Source organism: Oryctolagus cuniculus, chromosome 5, assembly GCF_051225735.1.
Source record: "Oryctolagus cuniculus isolate XC-2025 breed Fujian yellow rabbit chromosome 5, ASM5122573v1, whole genome shotgun sequence".
NCBI lineage: Eukaryota > Metazoa > Chordata > Mammalia > Lagomorpha > Leporidae > Oryctolagus > Oryctolagus cuniculus.
The window spans coordinates 72,083,717-72,096,303 of record NC_142871.1 but is presented as its reverse complement, the minus strand read 5'-3'; the positions used below and the strand labels follow the sequence as shown (position 1 = coordinate 72,096,303).

At 40.6% G+C, this 12,587-nt stretch overlaps 1 protein-coding gene across 5 annotated transcripts in view; it reads right to left on the bottom strand.

Moving 5' to 3' along the window:
- Positions 1-7,794, bottom strand: part of PNISR (PNN interacting serine and arginine rich protein) — a 47,445-nt gene extending 39,651 nt beyond the window's left edge. For all 5 annotated transcript variants that reach the window (XR_016233835.1, XM_008263306.5, XM_089332825.1 and 2 more), the window contains exon 1: positions 7,711-7,794. The gene's annotated coding sequence lies outside the window, so the exon portion shown is untranslated. The remainder of the gene's footprint in view (positions 1-7,710) is intronic.
- Between the last annotated feature and the right edge of the window lie 4,793 nt (positions 7,795-12,587).

Here is a 12,587-nt window from a genome sequence, read left to right as displayed (position 1 = left end):
GACTACGACCTTGTCTAACTAAGATTGGAGTCAGCAAACTCAAAAGGCTTCCATAGCCTTGGCAGCTCATGACAAGAGCCTTGGGTGATTACTGACGCCATAAACAAGAGTGTCAATTTGTTAAGTCAACAACAGGAGTCACTGTGCACTTACTCCTCATGTAGGATCTCTGTCCTTAATGTGTTGTACAATGTGAATTAATGCTATAACTAGTACTCAAACAGTATTTTACACTTTATGTTTCTATGTGGGTGCAAACTGTTGAAATCTTTACTTAATATACACTAAATTGATCTTCTGTATATAAAAATAATTGAAAATGAATCTTGATATGAATGAAATGGGAGAAGGAGCGGGAGATGGGAGTGGTGAGGGTGGGAGGGAAGTTATGGGGGGGGAGCCATTGTAATCCATAAGCTATACTTTGGAAATTTATATTTATTAAATAAAAGCTAAAAAAAAAGTGAACCATATAATGGACCCCTATTCAGCCATGAAAACGGGCTGTTTTTATGTACTAACATGTATTGCTATGCAAACAGTAAGTAAAAAAAAAAAACCAACATGAAACAACATGAAAAATGATGCCACTTGAGGCTTTTTCTTTTTAATGCTATTATGTACAGAAAACTAAATTACAGAAATCTCTTAAAATCTTGTAAGCTCTGGGAAGTGGAAATAAATCACAGACTTTTGGTTTTTTGTTTTACATCCTTTGTATTCTTTGAATAACTGTGTCATGTATATTTTTAGAAATATATAAATTTTTAAAAATATAATAAAGGAAGCTGATGAGCATAATGCATAATGACTGTTATGAGTAATAAAAGCTACAGAAAAGTCATCTGAGACATCTGGCAAATCACCTAGTTTCTATCTCATTTTCTTTTGAAGATTTGGAGTAAATTTCTATAACTTCATCCAAAAGAGGTAGCTCCGGTCACAAAAATCTAAATTTATAGTTATCTAAATTTCCTACAAAAGGGAAAGACTTTAGGTTAAGATTTGTTATGAAGCTAGCATTATTCACATACTTACTAAAAATTTCTATATATTTTACTACCTAGCACAATGTTACATAAAGGACTTTGTTAATTAATTTTTAATAACAAAAATAATTTCAATAAGTGACTTAAGCTCTATTGTTTCTTCTTTCACCTTCACCACAAAATTTTCATTACCAACTTATATGCAAAATCTGGAAAACAGAAGGAATACAACAGTATATCCAGTAGTCAAAAGATATATACAGCTGGGGCTGGCACTGTGGTGCAGAAGGGTAAGCCACTGCCTGCATCACTGGCATCCCATAGGAGCCCTGCTTCCAATCCCAGGTGATCCACTTCTTATCCACCTCCTTGCCTATGTGCCTTGGAAATCAGCAGAAGATGGTCCAAATACCTGGGCTCCTGCCACCCACGTGGGAGACTCAGATGAAGCTCCTGGCTCCCGGCTTTACTGTGGCCCAGCCCTAGCCACTGTGGTCACTTGTGAAGTGAACCAGCAGATGGAAGATGTTTTTCCTTCTGTCTTCCACTGCCCCGCAACCTTTACCTGTCTTTCAAATAAATACAATAAATCTTTTTAAAAAGATACATAATATAATATAAATGCAATACAGGTATTACATTGTACTGTTCAGTAAATAAGGTCAAGAAAGACTTTTTTTCTCCTCAAATATTTTCTATCCATGATTGAATTTATATATGAGGAATCCATGGATACAGAGTATAAACTGAACGTTTAATTTTCACCATAGTTTAATGAATGACATAACCTTGTACCACTAAAAATGACATTTACACACTAGTTTAAAAATGATTTGGGGGCCTGGCATTGTGGCACATCAGGTAAAGCCGCCGCCTGCAACGTCAGCATCCCATATGGGCACCAGTTCAAGACCTGGCCGCTCCATTTCCAATCCAGCCCGTCTAATGCACCTGGGAAAGCAGCAGAAGATGGCCCAAGTGCTTGGGACCCTGCTCCCACATGGAAGACATAGAAGAAGCTACAGGCTACTGACTTCACCCTGGCCCAGCCCCAGCCATTGTGGCCACTTGGGGAGTGAAGCAACGAATGGAAGATCCGTCTCTCCCTCTATCTGTAAGGCTGCCTTTCAAATAAATAAATAAATCTGAAAAAAATATGATGATTTGAAAAATGCTGATAATGATCAAACATGTACATTTACTACATTCACCTTTGTACTATTTAAAAATTTCTACAATGCCAAATTATAGATATAATACTTCTTAGAGATGATCTATTAAGAATTTTCCTGAGTTTCTTTTTGTCTTGGCTCATCCAATAATATTGAAGAAAGAGGAAATATTTTATAATTATCTGAATTCTCCAAATTGAGCAGTTAAAACAGTCTACGTATTCATGAAATGTTTCCAAGTAAATACATTAATATTCCAACCATTAAAATAACATTCTAATACTGCTACTGTGATCTTATAAAAATTGATTTCAATACTCGTTCTTCCTTTAGATTCAATTTTCAATTGTAAAGTTGGTTACAAGTCTGGAGAAACCCTGTTATTGAATCAAGATGTAAGACTTTCTTGAAATTACTTCCCTTTGGATCAAGTTAACTGATTTTCTTGGAAAACAAGTAAGATTTGGGAAGAACAGAAAGATCAACAATCAAGATGCATTAGATCGTCAAAACTATCACACGTGGCAGAGAAAAAAAAGCTTAGGACTATGTTATAACTGTGACTATGATATAACTGTGTACCCAGCCATGAAAGATACATAAGATGTCTCCTTATTTGGAAACAGGGTTTTGCAGATTCAAACTAAGATGAGGTCATACTTGATTACGGTGGGACCTAATCAAATATCTGGTGTCCTTTTAAGAACAAGAAAGACACAGGGTGAATTCCATGTGACAAAAGTTGCAGAGATTACAATGATGGGTCTAAAAACCACAAAACTCCAAGAATTGACAGGAACCACCAAAACCTAGAAAGCAATAAGTATCCTAACCTAGAGCCCTAATAGCATGGCAGGCCAAAATCTCAATTTTAGATTTTCAGCCTTCAGAACTGTGACTAAATAAATTTCTGTTGTTTGAAGCCACTCAGTTTGTGACAATTTGTTACAGCATCCCTTAGAAACTGATACAACTAGAAACGACCATCATTTATCTTAGCCTTTTCTTTTTTTTTTTTTTTTTTTTTTTTTTGACAGGCAGAGTGGACAGTGAGAGAGAGAGACAGAGAGAGAAAGGTCTTCCTTTGCCGTTGGTTCACCCTCCAATGGCCGCCGCTGCAGCCGGCGCACCGCGCTGATCCTGGCAGGAGCCAGGAGCCAGGTGCTTTTCCTGGTCTCCCATGGGGTGCAGGGCCCAAGCACCTGGGCCATCCTCCACTGCACTCCCTGGCCATAGCAGAGAGCTGGCCTGGAAGAGGGGCAACCGGGACAGAATCCGGCGCCCCAACTGGGACTAGAACCCAGTGTGCCGGCGCCGCAAGGTGGAGGATTAGCCTATTGAGCCACGGCGCCGGCTAATCTTAGCCTTTTCTTAAATAATGCTATATTAGAACATGCTCTGAGGCTGCTAAAATGACTTGTTCAAATCATAAATCACTCATAAAACAAGACAAGGAGCTATATAAAAATTAAAATGGGGTGTTTTCTAACACTTAAGAATCAACTGTAAAATCAATGCAATACAGAAACACAAACATTCTTTGGTACACATCAAATACAATGTGAGAAGCCACAAAATGCCAACAATGCTCTTTACCTCTGGCATTACAGTCTTACACACCAGCTGACTAATTTCAACATCAAAAGGAATTCACTTGTTGAATTCAAGTTAAGAAGAAATGGTACTGATAAGGACTAATCATGTAAACATCTGAAATGTGGTAAATTTTTTGCCGCTTGATGTGATATATATTTTAGTATGTATTGAAGTATTTTGTAGCTAGTAGTTTTAAAAAGGTACAGTATTCAAAAAACATGGGAGAATTGAAAAATTTGGTTGAAAATATCCCCCAGAATAGTGGTAACTGAGAAATAAATGTAGAGAGGGCTAAAATGATGCTGCAGCATCTATAAGCACCTAAAACTAGCTTCTCATACCATTCTTCACTAAGAGGAATTGGGACTCTTTAGAGAAATAGCTAAGATTAGCATAGGACAGGAAATACAAAAAATGAGTCTGGAGTACCTTTTCATGGCAGGAAGACTGCTAAAAAAGGAAAACTGATGAGACAGGTCAAAGGAGAAAAATACACAACTGAAAAAGCTGCCAATGACCAACTTGGAAGAACCTGAGCAACATAAATTGTAGTATTCAGATTATAATACAAAGTATGAAATAAATATTACGAGTCCACACTGGTATAATAAACAAATGGGAGAATAGGAAATCTCTTAAGAAGAAGAATTCCAAATAAATACGGGAAGAATAGAATTCTTCATTCCTTAGACATGAACTCCACACTTTACAATGGAGAAAGCTGACAACCATTACCTCAGGCAGGTGATTCAAGGTCATTACCAATTTGTTAAGTCAGTTTGATAGTACATACCCTTGATAGCACGTGATGAAAAGGGCATTTCAACTCTGACCTCATTTTACGTCTTTAAAGACCCCCCCCGCCCAACTCCTGGGGCCAGTGCTGTGGTGCAGCAGGTAAAGCTGCTGCCTGCAGTACTGGTATCCCACATGGCCACCAGTTCAAGTCCCAGCTGCTCCACTTCTGATCCAGTTCTCTGCTATGGCCTGGGAAAGCAGCAGAAGATGGCCTAAGTCCTTGGGCCCCTGCACCCACATGGGAGACCTGGAAGAAGCTTCCAGCTCCTGGTTCCTGGCTTCAGATCAGCCCAGCTCTGGCCACTGCAGCCATTTGGGGAGTGAACCAGCAGACAGAAGACCTCTCTCTCTCTCCCTCTGCCTCTATGTAACTCTGCCTTTCAAATAAATAAGTCAATCTTTTTTTTTGTTTGTTTGTTTTTGTTTTTGTTTTTTGACAGGCAGAGTGGACAGTGAGAGAGAGAGACAGAGAGAAAGGTCTTCCTTTGCCGTTGGTTCACCCTCCAATGGCCACCGCGGCCGGCGCACCGCGCTGATCCGATGGCGCACCGCGCTGATCCGATGGCAGGAGCCAGGAGCCAGGTGCTTTTCCTGGTCTCCCATGGGGTGCAGGGCCCAAGCACCTGGGCCATCCTCCACTGCACTCCCTGGCCACAGCAGAGAGCTGGCCTGGAAGAGGGGCAACCAGGACAGAATCCAGCGCCCCAACCAGGACTAGAACCCGGTGTGCCGGCGCCGCTAGGCGGAGGATTAGCCTAGTGAGCCGCGGCGCCGGCCCAAATAAGTCAATCTTTAAAAAAAAAAAAAAAAAAAGAAAATACACATGGATCTCACAACAAATACACAGAAAACAAAGAGATTTATTTCAAATATATCCCCATAATAATAAAATGCAGAAAGAAAAAAATGGTGTATTTGTCAAAATTGATTGGACAAAGATGTACGTTTCAATTATACTTCAGTAAACAAATATTTTAAAAATCCAAAAGTAAGATTGGGTAATTTACCTGTTAACAAAAAAAAAAAAAAAAAAAAAAAAAAAAAGGCTCCATTTCCTAATTAAAGACACACTCTGAGGTACTAGGGTCAGGACTTTTCATATAAATGGGGGTAGGGGATAAGAAGGAACCCAATTTAGCCCATTCCAGTCACCAAACACAGGGAAAAGAGCAAGTGTTTTAAGATGCTGCTCAAAAATACCCACATCCCACATAAGAGTACTTAGATTTCAGTCCCAGCTCCACTCCTGATCCAGCTTCCTGCTCATGTGCACCTTGGGATGCAGCAGCTGATGATGGCTCAAGTAGTTGGATCCCTGCCACCCACATGAAACGAAGACTGAGTTCCTGGCTCCTGGCTTCAGACTGGTCCAGCCTTGGCTGAAGACATTTGGGAAATGAACCAGCAGATAGAGGATCTCTATTTGTGTCTGTCTCTCTTTCTATGCCTCAATTTCAAATAAAGTGAAAAAAAAAAAAAAAGTCACCACAACAACAAAACAAGGAAAGCCCGAGAAATTCTCCTAAACAAAAGAAGCCCAAGGAGACTAAATATAATCTGATATTGTAGATGGGATCCTGGAACAGAAATAGTAGTACAGGTAAAAACTAAGGAAATAAGAACAGAATATGGACTTTAGTCAGTAACAATTTATCAATATTAGTCCATTAATTGCAACAAAAGTACCACACACACCAATGTATGTAAATAAAAGGAAATATGAGGGCTGCTGTCACAGCGAGGCACATTAAGCCACCACCTGTGACATGGCATCCCATATGGGCTTCGTGTCCCTGCTAACGTGTCTAGGAAAGCAGTGGAAGAAGGACCTTACCACTCATGTGGGTGACCAAGAAGAAGTTTCTGGCTCCTGGCTTCCGCCTGGCCCCAGCCCTGGCTGTCGTGATCGTTTAGGGAGTGAACTAGTGGATGGAAGATATTCTCTCTCTCTCTCTCTCTCACTGCTCTCCTTCCCACCCCCCACCCATAAATCTGCCTTCCAAATAAATAACCCTTTTTTTTAAAGAGGACATTTGGGGTGGGGGTAGGGTGAGAGTGGAGAAGCCATGGGAACTCTTATTTGTTCAGTTGTTCTGTATATCAAAACTTGTTCTAAAAAATTCAGTCTATTAAAATTTTTTGGTGCCAGCATCCCATATGGGCACGGGTTGGAGACCCAGCAGCTCCCTGCTAACGCTCCTGGAAAAGCAGCAGAGGACAGCCAGGTGGGAGACCAGGACCCCACTCCTGGCTCCAGGCTTCAGGGATCACCCAGCACCAGACATTTGCAGCCATTTGGAGAGTGAACCAGCAGATAGAAGAGTTCTCTCTCTCTCTCTCTGGAATTCTGCCTTTCAAATAAATAAATCTTTTAAAAAATATAGAGAGACTCTCAAAAACATCTCAAAAAGAACTTAGTTACTTTTCCTATAGACTTTGACGCTATACAAAACAATCCCATGAGTAAAACCTTTAGAGTTTTACTACTGCTGCACTCAAATAAGAAATCCAAGTTTATTTTGCTTTACTTCGGGGCAAGGGGAGAAAAAAAAGATTAATGCGAGATTAAGACCTTAAATTGGAACATTAATTTAACAATCTGTCACGATCTAAAATTTATCCACTTCCCAATACCGATGACAGCACTACCCACCACAGAAATCTCTTCGTGAAGCTTAACACATAAAGTCCACCATCCACTGAGAACACAAGAAACATTCAAATCAAAGAACCTAGCTGTGGCTAACAGGTCGCGAGTGCCCCGGCCCGCGCCTGCGTAGTCGGGGACGCACAGGACATAAGCTCCAGGCCCCGGCCCCCGCCTCCTCCACCCCCTCCCCAGAAGAGGGTGTCCACTGCGCACGCGCAGTGCTTAACGGCCGGTCTGGCATCCAACAATTACTCCCTTCTCATCCAACAGCAAACTCCTAGAAGGGGTCGTGAGCACTCACTAATTAGAATATTCCCTTTTCGCCGCGAGCACCGCGCTAATTCACTAAGTCATGCGGATACCGCCGCTTTAAGGGAATGAGGTTCCGGCGGTCGCGCCAAGTAGCGTACGCAGCCTGCTTAAGTTACGGTACTTCCACTACAGAAACCAAGTGCATTGTAATAGGCCGGCAGATCCTCACGTATAATCGTTCTCCATCACTTACCCACTCTGGTTCCGGAACACCACTGTCGCTATCGTTCCTGTAATACCTCGCCAACCCTTTTGATGCTTCTACTTCTTCACGAACAAGACAAGATGGCGCCCGACTGGTCTCATCCGGAAGTGAATAAGAATATCCGCTCGTCATCTGAAGCCATACTCTATCTTATCCCGGCTTGTGAGCACGTGACTGTACCGGGTTGACATGTGTCAACGCCATTTTTCTTTCGGGCAAACCCACCTAGAGGCAGTAGCAACTGTCTTAACATTCCTGTACGTTACCTACAAAATAGGCGGCGCACGCCCCGCCCCCTTTTCGTCTTTTCACTGGGCAGTGAGCCAAGAGCTTAAGTGCTCTACACAGAGGGCGCCCTCGGGTTTTTACTGTAACAACCTGATCCTGCCTCAAGAGGAAGTACGTTCTCCGCCAGAAACCCTCCCGCTTCGGAAGAGGAGCTGAGTCGGCCGCGCCAATTTCAGACTACGGAGGGGCCCCGGGCTCAAACCGCACCATCTCTGGCTTTTTGCTCTGTGCGTCCAGCGCGGCATTCCAGGCAGGCCAGGATCTGGCCCGAAACTTCGAGTCATGTGGGTTTGGGTCTCACTGAGTTCCGCCGAGGGTTCCGCCTCAGGAAAACAGGATATTTGTGAAGGTGGCCAATCTTGACCGGTAGCGAAAGTGGGGGACTGATCCCACCTCGCAGCGATCGCTCTTTTTGTTACCCTCAAGACATCGCGCCCCCTCCCGAGGACACTTGCCCAGCTCTTTCTTAACTAGTACCGATGTTGGATTCTTTTCCCCGCGACATTTAGGGAAAAGTGACAGGGAGGTCTAGGTTCCGTCCGGCGGCTCCTTTCCCTCAACGACAAGATGGCCTCCCGAAGGGAAGTATGCAGTACGATTCTTCGAAAAGAACGTTTCGATTCCAGTGTTTTTAAACGAACAATGTTCATGTATCAAAGTACCGATTTCCACGTTACAGAAATGTTCCAAAGATAAGTTTATTTCTTAACTAAATCTTGAGAAGTATTTTTGTAGAGTTACATGAAACTTGCGTGACTGAAGAAAAAGTGCACTGTTGCCAAATTGTTTCATTGTAAATTGTTGCAAAGTAACAGCAAATGATAGTAGAAACAAAACAGTAAGAGTGCAGCTAGATGGATAAGAATGTAATAGATGTGAGACTACAGATGGCCTTTTTGTTCTAACTTAATTAAAACACTTGAAATTCAGATTCCTGAATTATCATCGGAATAACGTCCTTACTAGCTAAAGATCTGCAGTCCTCAAATCTAAGTGGCCTTCAAAATAAAATTTCGTCTTGAGAGAAAAGTTAACTATTTACATCATGCAACACCATGAAGGGAGCTCATGAGGATATTATTGGAGGCACAAGAAAAGCTAGATTTCTTTGATAGGCTCTATAATATCCACTTAGCAGAAGTTCAACTGAGCAGTCTAATACAGATTTTAAAATTATTTTATGGAGAAAAAAACAATAACATATTGCATGTTATCAGTAATTATCTTTGTACACTGATTTTTCTGTACTTTCCAGGTTTTTTAATAGGGTAATTTTCAAGCTTATTTCCTTGAAAAACATGCTAATCAGAGAACTATTTCATCTTCTGACACCTGATTGCCTTAGTGAAACTGGTATATTTGTACAACCTATAATCATCATGTAATTGCTCACTCAGCATAGACCTAGCATACAATTTCTTTATTATATCAAATAATTGATTTTGAACAATGGTCCCAATATAGATCAATCACTTTGGAAATCCATTGCCAAATGGAGAGGATTCTTAAATACCCCCACACAGTTTAATGGGACACTGTCAACAACCACCATTTGCCAGGCCACAAAGTGAGTTTCACAATTCCATTTCCTTTTCCCTAAATCACTCTCTTCAAGGACTTCTCCCTTAACACTGTGATCTGACAGAGACATCAGGCAAGTAATTTTATGTATTTCGCCACCAAATTCCTCTGAATGTGTGATTTTCTGTGGAAATGGGCAGCTGTTGTATACACCTAATACTGTTGACCACACTGCACACTGTCAAGTCCTTGCCAGTCCTCCTTGGCAATCTGCTGTTAATGATTAATAATCAGGGGATGCTGTAAACTAATTTATTAACTTCCCCTGTGTGCAGGGTGCTTGAAGTAAAAAATTCTGCAGGAGGATATTTTGTTAGTACCAGATACTGTTATGGAAACAACTTGTTCTTAAAGTAAAATGGATAAAAGCTGAGATGAGATGTGGAGGGGCCAGTGTTGTGGCGTAATATGGGTACAGCTACCATCTGGGACCCAGCATCCCATATGGGCACTGGTTCGGATGGAAGATACTTCTCTCCCTTTCTGGGTGACTTTCAAATAAAAAATTTTTTTAAAAAAAGATGAGATGTGGAAAAAATATGAAGATAGGACCTGGAATTCTGCGCTGTGGCACAGCAGTTTAAGCCACAGCCTGCGGCACGTGCATCCCATACTTGCACTGGTTCGAGTCCCGGCTCTTCCACTTATGATCCAGCTCCCTGCTAATGTGCCTGAGAAAGCAGCAAAGGATAGCCCAAATCCTTGGGCCCCTGCCACCCACGTGGTAGACCCAGAAGACTCTTGACTCCTGGCTTCAGCCTGGCCTAGCACCAGCCTTTGTGGCCGTTTGGGGAGTGAGCCAGCAGATCAAAGATCTCTCTCTCTACTTCTGCCTTTGAAATAAATAAGTGAAATCTTTAAAAGAAAAATAGGACCTGTCGAGATTTGAACATCTATAGTATTATTAGGTTCTGTATTATATCCACTTTAGAACAATAAAAAAAGTTAAAACTGTGACATATACAGTAGATTATTACTCAACCTTAAGAGGGAATGACATTCTGATAATACTATTACACTATGAATAAACCTTGAAACCATTATGCTGGTTGAAATACACCAGACATAAGAAAGCAAATATTGTATAATTCCACTTATATGAGGTACCTAGAACAGGCAAACTCAGATATAAAAAAAATAGACTAGAAGTGGCCAGGAGCTTGGGTAGGGAGAGAATGGGAGTTATTGTTTAATGGGTACAGAGTTTTTTTGAAATAATGAAGTTTCTGGAAATGACTGATGGTGAGATTTGCAAAACAATATGAGTGGAATTAATGCCAATGAACTGCAGTTGAAATGGTTAAAATGATAAATTATGTTGTATGTACATTTTACCACAATGAACAAAATGGAATGTAAAAAAACATTTAAAGTTCATATGCTACAAGCATTAATTATGACAAACTGCAACTCTTTGATTCTTAAATATGATTACTTGCGCATCTCCTAGAAATTAGTGACAGTATCTCATAACAAAGAGGGATATAAAATAATTGTTACTTAACAATGAACCATACTGGGCTTTATGAAGGAATTGACCATACTGGAAGAAGTATGGTAAACTACTAAGTTCAATGACTGCATATTGTTACCTAGACTCTTTTGTGATCCAAACTACTGTTGCTGTCCTTAATTCATTTGTATGGCATAGCAAGCATTATTTGTGTTAATACTTAATTCACTGCTGATTATTGTACAAAGAAGACTGCATTTTTAAGCCCTTTAAAGTTAGGGTGGAATTTGTGAATTAGTTCTAACTGTGGGTTAAATGATGAAGTCAATTATGGGCCTATGCTTACTGGGTCAGGTTGCACATTTCACATAAATGCAGCATGTTTCAAATAATGTATGTTTTAGATAACACAGCTACAGGTTGGTAAATCCTTTGTCAGCCTGGACCACTGAGTTGTTGCATGGAAACAGTGCCAAAAACAATCCCTAAATCCACAAAGGACTTTGCACTGACCACAAAATAAACATGGAGGTTCTGGGGTCATTTGTTAATATAGCTCTCCCTTTCTGTCACTCTTAAGTAAAAACAAAATAATCTTTTTAAAATTTTTTTTTCACTGCATAAGTGCCTTGTTTCTAGCCATCAATATTTGTTTCAATGTCTGCCAACCAACTTTTGCTAATGCTTTTTATTTTAGGTTCTTCGTTTGATCAATAGCAAACTCTGTTACTGGTATCTATATTTGTCTCAAGAAGGTTAAGGCACTGTGATTTTGGGTTGCTAATGCAATATATGCAATATAACCCTGCCTATCCTAATACGTATGGGAATGCAAACATTTTAGATTTTTCTGCTTGGGCACAATTTTAAATGTGTATGAAAATAGTTTCAGGAGGTCCATGAACCTCTGAAATTACATACAAAAATTGGGACAAATACTTTTCTGGGAACATAACAAATACCAAGGTTTCCTTCCCAGATGCTGTATTGCCAGAAGAGGGCCCCAGAATTAAAAACCCCATTTTCCCTCCAAAACCCCTCTCTCTTTGGAACGATCATGAATAACCCACAGGTTTTATCCATTGGGCATCTTTTATTCCCAGGACTTGTAATTCCCACATGGCTCTGTAGGTAATATTGCTGGATTTTTTTTCTCCATATCAATACTACCTATTTAACCTGTCCCTACTCTGTGCAGCCTAGAATGTCTATTTCTTTAGAAACTTCTTGGATTTTTGTCTTTTTGTGTTCACTGCTGTTACGTGTGCACCACATAGCAGGTATTCAGGGAATGCTTATTAACTGATTCAACAAATGAAACTTGGACTGTAATTTTCATCATAATTTGAAAGTGCTTCATGACCCCTTAAATACAAAAGGTGGACAAAATATTTCTTGATGAATTATCTTGTCTAAAAGATTCAAACTTTTTTTAGGTAAGATTTATTTGAAAGGCAGAATTACAGGGGCTGGCGTAGCGGCATGTTAAACCTCTGCCTGTGGTTTATCCCACATGGGTGCTGATTCAAGTCCCAGCTGCTTC